The sequence below is a fragment of the Vicugna pacos genome, chromosome 24, assembly GCF_048564905.1.
Source record: "Vicugna pacos chromosome 24, VicPac4, whole genome shotgun sequence".
In the NCBI taxonomy this organism is placed as follows: Eukaryota; Metazoa; Chordata; class Mammalia; order Artiodactyla; family Camelidae; genus Vicugna; species Vicugna pacos.
This window is the reverse complement of record NC_133010.1, coordinates 22,382,950-22,391,031: the sequence shown is the minus strand read 5'-3', so window position 1 is coordinate 22,391,031 and position 8,082 is coordinate 22,382,950. Positions and strand designations below refer to the sequence as shown.

The following is an 8,082-nucleotide window of genomic DNA, read 5'->3' as shown; positions in this document are numbered from 1 at the left end:
TCTACTTCTTTCTTTACAATCTAGATGCCTGTTATTTTTCTTGTGTATTTGTCCCAGCTAGAACCTCTAGTGTAATGTTGAAAGTGTCAGGAATAGGTATCCTTGTCTTGTTCCTGATCTTAGAGGAAAAGCACTCTATCTTTCACTATTAAGTATGATGTCATCCCTAGGTTTTTCATAGATGAACTTTACAAGGTTGAAGAAGTGCCCTTCTGTTACTACTTAGTGCTGTTTATTATGAAAAGGGGCTGGATTTTGTTAACGATTTTTTCTGCATCTATGGACAAGATCATGTAATTTAAAAAATTCCATTGATATGATCAATTGATTTTCAAATGTTAAACCAACCTTGCATTCCTGGGATAAATCTTATTTGGTCAGGGTGTCTAATTCCCTTTAGCTATTGCTGGGTTTATCTTGCCAGTATTCTGTTAAGGATTTTTGCATCCATGTCTACAAGAGATACTGGACTGTAGTTTTTCTTGTGATGTTTTTGTCTGGTTTTGGTTATCAGGGTACTACTGGCCTCATAGGAGATGGGAAATACTCCCTCCAATTTTTTGGAAGAGTTTATGAAGAATTGGTATTAATTCTTCTTTAAATGTTTGGTAGAATTGAGCGGTAAAGACATATGGGCCTGGGATTTTCTTTTGTGAGTAGTTTTTAAAAAACTGATTTAATTTCTTCACTTGTTAGAGGTCAGACTTTTTCTTCTGGAGTCAGTTCCAGTAGTTCATGTCTTTCTAGAAATTTGCCCCTTTTATCAGCTATCTAATTTCTAATTTCCTTGCATATGATCGCTTATTGTATTCCTCTATAATCCATTTTATATATAAAAGGTCAGCAGTAACCTCTTTCATTCCTGATTCTAGTATATTCTCTCCCCCCTCCCCCCGATCAAGCTGGCTAAAGGTTTATTAACGCTACTGATCTTTTCAAAGAACCAAACTTAAGCTTCATTGCTTTTCTCTATTTCTAGTATCTATTTCACTCCACTTATTTCTATCTTAATTTTTATTATTTTCTTCCTTCTGCTTATTTCAGGTTTAGTTTTCTCCTCTCTTCCAGTGTCTTAAGGTGATAGATTACTGATATGAGGTCTTTTAGCCGCACCTCCTAAGTTTTGGTATGTTGTGTCTTCATTTTCATTCACCTCAAAGTAATTTGTTGAGGTTTCTTTTTGGCCTGTTCTGGAGAATGTTCCATGTGTGCTTGAAAAGAATGCAAACTATTGTTGAGTGAAATTTTCTGTGTCTGTTAAGTCATATAGTTGGTTTATAGTGTTTTTTAAGTCTTTTGTGTTGATCTCTTGTCTAGTTGTTTTACCCATTACTGAAAGTGGGGTGTATAGTCCCCAATTATTATTGTTGAATTTTTTTTTCTTCATTTCCGTCAGTTTGCACTTCGCATTTTTGTGCTCTGTTATTAGATACAAATGTTTATAATTCTTAATATCCTCCTGACGGATTCTTTTGTCATTATAAAATGTCCCTCTCTAGTGACATTTTTTATAGTTTATTTTGTTTGATATTAGTATAGCCATCCAGATTTCCTGTGATTGCTGTTTGCATGACGTATCTTTTTCCTCCTTTTATTTTTACTCCATTTGTGTCCTTGAATTGAAAGTGTGTCTTCTGTAGATAACATATAGTCTTGGATCAGTCATTTTTCAAAACTCCAGTCTGACAACCTGTCATTTGATTGGATTGTTTAATCAATTCACATTTAATGTTACTGATATAGTTCCTTGCAAATGGCCATCTTCTCTGTGTTTTACATGGCAGAGTTGGGGCAGGGGGAGAGCTCTCTCTCTTATTCTCTTTGTATGAGGCCATAGTCCTATCAATCAGGGCCCCACTCTTACAACCTAATTTAACCTTAATTACCTCCTGAAGACCCTATCTTCAGATATAGTCAGACTAGGTGTTAGGCCTTCAACATATGAATTTTGGGGGAGGACATAATTCTGTCAATAACATGTAGCATCTTAATTTCACTAATGGTATTTTCAATATATTTTTGTGTTCTTTTTGTTGTAACAAAATTCAATGTTTGATTCTTCAAAACAACTATATTAATGAAAATAAACTATATTTAGACCACCTTCAATATTTGTACATCACCTTTATACAACTATAACAGTGCTTTCAAAAGATATTTTGTAAAGGACATTACTTTCACAATTAAAATGTGTTTTAAAAATGGGAGAACATTAAAGAACATTAAGTTGGTCTGAAATATATCTCATAATGCTGAGAGATATGCTGTTCTTTAACAAATTAACAGTATTTGTATTCAAAATAACATGATTTTTAACTAAAGACCATTATTTCTGGTCCATTTTAGTGATTTCCTGGCTCCAAAACAAAATGTGTATATTTATTTCTTTAATCCATATGTCTTTGTGCCAATACCATGCTGTTTTGATTACTATAGCTCTGTAGTATTATCTGAGGTCTGGGAGGGTTATTCCTCCAGCTTCATTCTTTTTCTTCAGTATTGCTTTGGCAATTCTAGGTCTTTTGTGATTCCATATAAATCTTAGGGTTATTTGTTCTAGTTCTGTGAAAAATGTCCTGGGTAATTTGATAGGGATCACATTCAATCTGTAGATTGCCTTGGGTAGTATAACCATTTTAGCATATTAATCCTTCCATTTAAAAAACTGATTTCTTGTGCATGATACAGAACTATTAATTGGGGCAGTCTTTATTTTCCTCAATGGTGGCACTGGGGCTTGAACCTAAGACCTTGTGTATGTCAAGCATGTACCCCACCACTGAGCTATAGCCCCCCACACTCCTATTTATTTCTTTGAAAACATCATTTGTTGACCGACCTTTCACTGCCATGGAATGACTTGCCTTCTCAGTCCAGTGGATTTTATTAGAAGCTTGCATTTTCTATACCACTTTCTCCAACAAGCTCTGTTCACACATTCCATCTGCTGAGAATGACACACACAGTACAGGATCTTTTGTGTGAAAGGGATCTTCATCTCTAAGTCTGTGCTGCTGCTTTGGATGGTGTAGTGGACAGGAAACACAAATGAGACCTGGAACAAAACCATTAGCATCATCTGGCTCCATATGACACAATATGGAAGCAGCTGCTCTTCAGCCCTTTTGAATGACCTCCAAGGAAAACATCTGCAAGTTTGCATTCTCCTGAGGTCTTAGGGTAATTCAAAACTGATTTCTATGCTTTAATTCTATGTACAATATTAAGGCCTTTACAGGTAAATATCAGGCAAAAAACCCATGAGCTGCAAGACGGGATGCCAGTGACATCAAATGAGGATGATTCCTATCTCCTGAGGTTCCATGTGTAAGTTATTCCATATGATAAGCTCCTGTTAGGTACCAAACAGCATCTAGTAATTTATTTCTAAAAGGTATTTTTAATTTAACTTCTACACGACTCATTTTCAACTGTTAAATAACAAATTTAAAGTGCATTACATCTGAGAAGCAAAGGATGGGATGGGAAAGTGGCCGGAGCACCTAACCACCCTCACTCCCTTCAGGGAGGAAACGATCACATTCAAAGGAATCACCTCGCTCCACCCACCAGCACATTCTGTTCTTTATAAATGGTTGCTGTAGAGTTTACCACATATATTTTATCAGAGTCAGCTTCAGATTTACATTAGCTTCATTCCAGTGATCTATGGAAATGTTTCTGCTATATATCCTTATTTCTTTCCACCTCTTTTTTGTGGTATTATTGGTTATATGTATCACATCTATTAATATTACAAACCCAACAATATATTATTATTATTATTATTATTACTACTACTACTACATTTTCAAATCTTTAATCCATTACATCTTTGCTCTCACTCTTTTATGCTGTTATTGGCAAATATGTTACATTTCTATATATTATAGGACCCAAAATACCTTATAAACATACTATTTTATACAATTTCATTTCACATCAGCTAAGAGAGAAAAGGAGAAAAAGAATGTGTCAGTAGTATAAATTACCTAATTACCTTTACTGGTGCTCTTTGTGTGGATTTGAATTACCATCTCAGGTCTCTTTTTGTTTCAACCTGAAAATCTTCCTTTAGTACTTCTTCTAAGATGAGCCAGCTAGCTATGAATTGTGTTTATCTGGGAAAGTCTTTTGCCTTCATTTTTCAATGGTAGCTTTGCTGAATACAGAATACTTGGTTGATAGACTTTTTTTTTTTTCTGTTTGAGTACTTTGAATGTTATCCCACTTTCATACAGTCTTCATTTGTTCTGCTGAGAAGTTATTAGCTGTTGATCTTTTTGGAGTTTCCTTGTAAAGGATATGTAATTTTACTTTTCCATTTATCTTTGATTTTCAAGATTTTCTGTTTATCTTTGACTTTCAGCATTTGATATTTGTGTGAGTCTCTGTATTCATCTTACTTGGAATTCTTTTGTGCTTCCTGGATGTGTAGGTTACTATTTTTTAATGAATTTGTGATGCTCTCAGCCATTATTACTTTGCATATTTTTTCTACTCCCTTATGCCCCACCTCTCCTCTCCTTCCAGTACTCCCATTATGTGTCTGCTGGTTTGCTCAATATTCTTTCTAAGCCTCTGCTCATTCCTCTTCATTCTTTTTTCCTCTGTTAGGCCTGCATAATCTCTATCAGCCTATCTTCAAGTTCCCTAATTCCCTCTTCTTCCAGTTCACACCTACTGTTGTCACTCTCGTGAATTTATTTCAGTTACTGTACTTTTCAATTCCAGGACTTCCACATAGTTCTTCAAATATTTTCCCCTTTGATATTCTGGATTTGATGAGCCATTGTCACTGTATCTTCCTTAGTTCTTTAATTGAACTTTCCTTTAGTTCTGTGAACATATAAGTAATGGCTACTCCCAAATATTTTTCTGTTAAATCTGACTAGTTGCTTTCACAGTTTCTGCTGTCTGCTTTATTTCCAGTGAAGGAGTCATACTTTACTATTTCTTCACATCTCACAATTTTTTTTTGTTGGAAATGGTACATTTTAGATAACACATTTTAGCAACTTTGAGTACTGGTTCACCCTCCTCCGGGGCTTATTTCCTTACTTAGTATCTAGCTGGATTATTTTAGAGAAATCTGTGCCCCCAACCCATCCCCAAGTCTTAAGCTTTGGATGTTCCTCATCAGGGAGGGACAGATCTCAGTGAGACACACCATCATTCTGAGAGGACAGTGGTATTGGTAGGGCTCTCTCCTTCTTCCTTGACCCCCACAAACAGGTGTTAAACTCCATTAGTAGCTGGCTGATTGCTCTATTATTTATATCAATGCCCTGGAGCAAAAATTCCTGCAGAAACTAATATAATCAAATTATGGTTTTGTTTTTGTTTCCTGATAGGGATGGAAGTTTCTGAGGTTAGTGTGTGATATCTGTTCTGACCTCAGGAGGGCTTCTCCCAGCTATCTTATTGCCCAGTTCTCTCCTGAAAACTAGCCAGCCTTTGGACTGTAACTTCATTAGCTCCATGGACCTTTTCCCAATTCCCTATACAACCTCCACTGTTTCTGAGAACACTGTTAGGTTGAAATGTCTCCATGCTGGAAATGAAACCAGTTCCTTCATGAAGAGATTAGGCATACAGCACATGGACATTTAACCCAAATGTAGTCAAAGCTTAACATATTATTACTTTTAAACACATATGGTTGGTTTTTAGCGATTCTTTTGATTTTTCATTAATATTTGACACAGGGATCATGGTTGAATTGTCAGCAGTTCTTCACAGAATAAATTCACCCTGCAAAACTACTGAAGAACAGAAATATGCAATATGCTTAGCAAATCAAGACATAATTCTAGTCTATAAAAACAAGGATACACATTTTTTCACTAACTTCAGTAGTTACTTACTGGTATGTCACAGAACTTACGTCCAAGCAAAATCAGAAGAAATACAAAGTAAAAGATCCCACTAGCTTTTAAATATTATCTTATAATTTCTAGTCTAATGTAATGAATGGTACTGTTCTATACTGGTTTTCTTTTTGTTATTTTAAAGTATAAAAGTGAATTCTAATTATATTTAACTATACCTAATAAAAAATTCATATCTCCACCAGTGGACTATCAAGTAAATAGGTCACGGCACATAATTCTTTATTCCCACTAAAATGACAACATGGAAAAATGAAACACAAAGTTCCATTTCCATCAAGAATTAAAAAAGAGGTTAAGAATAAATGAGGAGAAACGCAAGTGAAAAAGACAGATGTAAGCAATTTCTGTTAGTAAAACTTAAATATGGTACTCCACAAAGATATAACTATTAATATTTTCTATTCTATATTATTTGTTATTGGAGCATGGCCTAAAGAATCAGAATACTAGGAATTTATTTTATATTATCAGACATTATTTTACTTTGATGTCTGCTTATACTGTGTATTGCTTGTCACTTAAGACAGATGATTCTTTAACACCAATCTGATCTCTCCCCAAAAGGAAATTAATTTTAAAGAGTAAGACATTCTCAGATCCTCGAGTTATTGATGAGTTCATAAGTAAAATAACTGCTAGCACAAGGCCAGATTTGAAGAAACTTTACCTTATATTTAAGATAATTAATATTTTAAAGCCAGGTGTCCTACCATGAATTTTAATGCCACTAATGTATCCTCAAATCTAAACAAATACGTGCTAAAAAGCGGCAACCTCTATCTGAAGTAAAAAAAGGTACTATCTGTTCAAAAGACATGCAAAATAACATTGTCTTAAATTACTATGTATAAAATTGAATTATAAATTATGTAACCATGAAGAGGAAGAGAATTCCATGAAACTGTTAAGCAGATATACCTGAAACGACATTCTGACATTAGAAACATGATATAAACTAAAACTTTTACCAGAAATTATTATTCGAAAATTATATACTAAAAATACTAATCCTACCCATTTCATAGTGACTGTAAGTAACCAAGTCATAACCTCAAAAATTTTAAAAACTCAGAAAACAAAACCTTGATCTTTTTGGCATTAATATGTAACAACTAATATAAGCAGTAGTTTCATTTAAAAGGAATCCAATCTTTCTTTTAGCTAATTCTATTACTGCCATTTTGTTCCTGTCTTCAACAAAACAGTTAAATGACTTCCAATTATAAACATAGGTTACCTAACACCATAATAGTTTTTACCAAGGTAACTTTATGGAGATTTATACTTTAAAAAAGGAAAACACATCTATTCAACAGGGAAGAAACAATCCTCTTTATTAACCTCACTGTATATTCAGAAAGGATTAAAAAACACACACATTTCTGGGAGACAAAACTGTACCAAAAGTATTTCCTTACAAAATAAGGAAATTCACAGATCAACAGCCCTGGACTTAGACAAAGACATATACTGACATTAGCGTGAATTAACACACAAATCAATGTTTTTGCAGCAACTTTCTAGCAAACCCTTATTCCATTAATGAGGGAGTGTACAACTTTTAAACCCTTTAAAAATAGTAATAAAAAATTACAAAATAACGTAAATGTGGAATTAAGGCTGAGACTATATAATCTAGTATTAATAAAGTCAAACAATACTTATAAAAGTGATGCTGCTGCATATTATATATATACATTCATATACAGAATAAATCTTTAGAAATTTAAAATGCTACTTCCATCACAAGTTCACTCACCAAGTCAATGTTTTTCCATGTATCTTAAAGCATTTGAATTCAAAGATTCCTGTGCTTTTTCTATTTTTATTCTAAATTCTTAAGACTTTCCTCATATATGTACAATTAAATACCTAACCTCTAGAACTTTCCTTAGATACAACAGACAAAACAGTTTTGTTAAATAAATTCACAGAAAAGTAATAAAAAGGTTTGCTTTCAAGAAACAGTTCTAGCATATTCATGATAATCATACTGAAAAATAGTACGTATACCTTTCTTCAGGATAAGAAATGCTACGTGCCAGTTTTGCAGTCACTAATGTAGCTGCATATTTCCCTCTGACACATTTGCAGGGTAATGGCAACCAAAGGGCATGATAACTGGAAGGGTTCCAGTAAATCCATATTGTCAATGTCCAGTGAGATTCATAAAATTGAATGGTTGCTT

At 33.9% G+C, this 8,082-nt stretch overlaps 1 pseudogene; it reads right to left on the bottom strand.

Moving 5' to 3' along the window:
• Positions 1–2,326: 2,326 nt before the first annotated feature.
• Positions 2,327–3,425, bottom strand: LOC140688925 (testis-expressed protein 30-like; annotated as a pseudogene).
• Between the last annotated feature and the right edge of the window lie 4,657 nt (positions 3,426–8,082).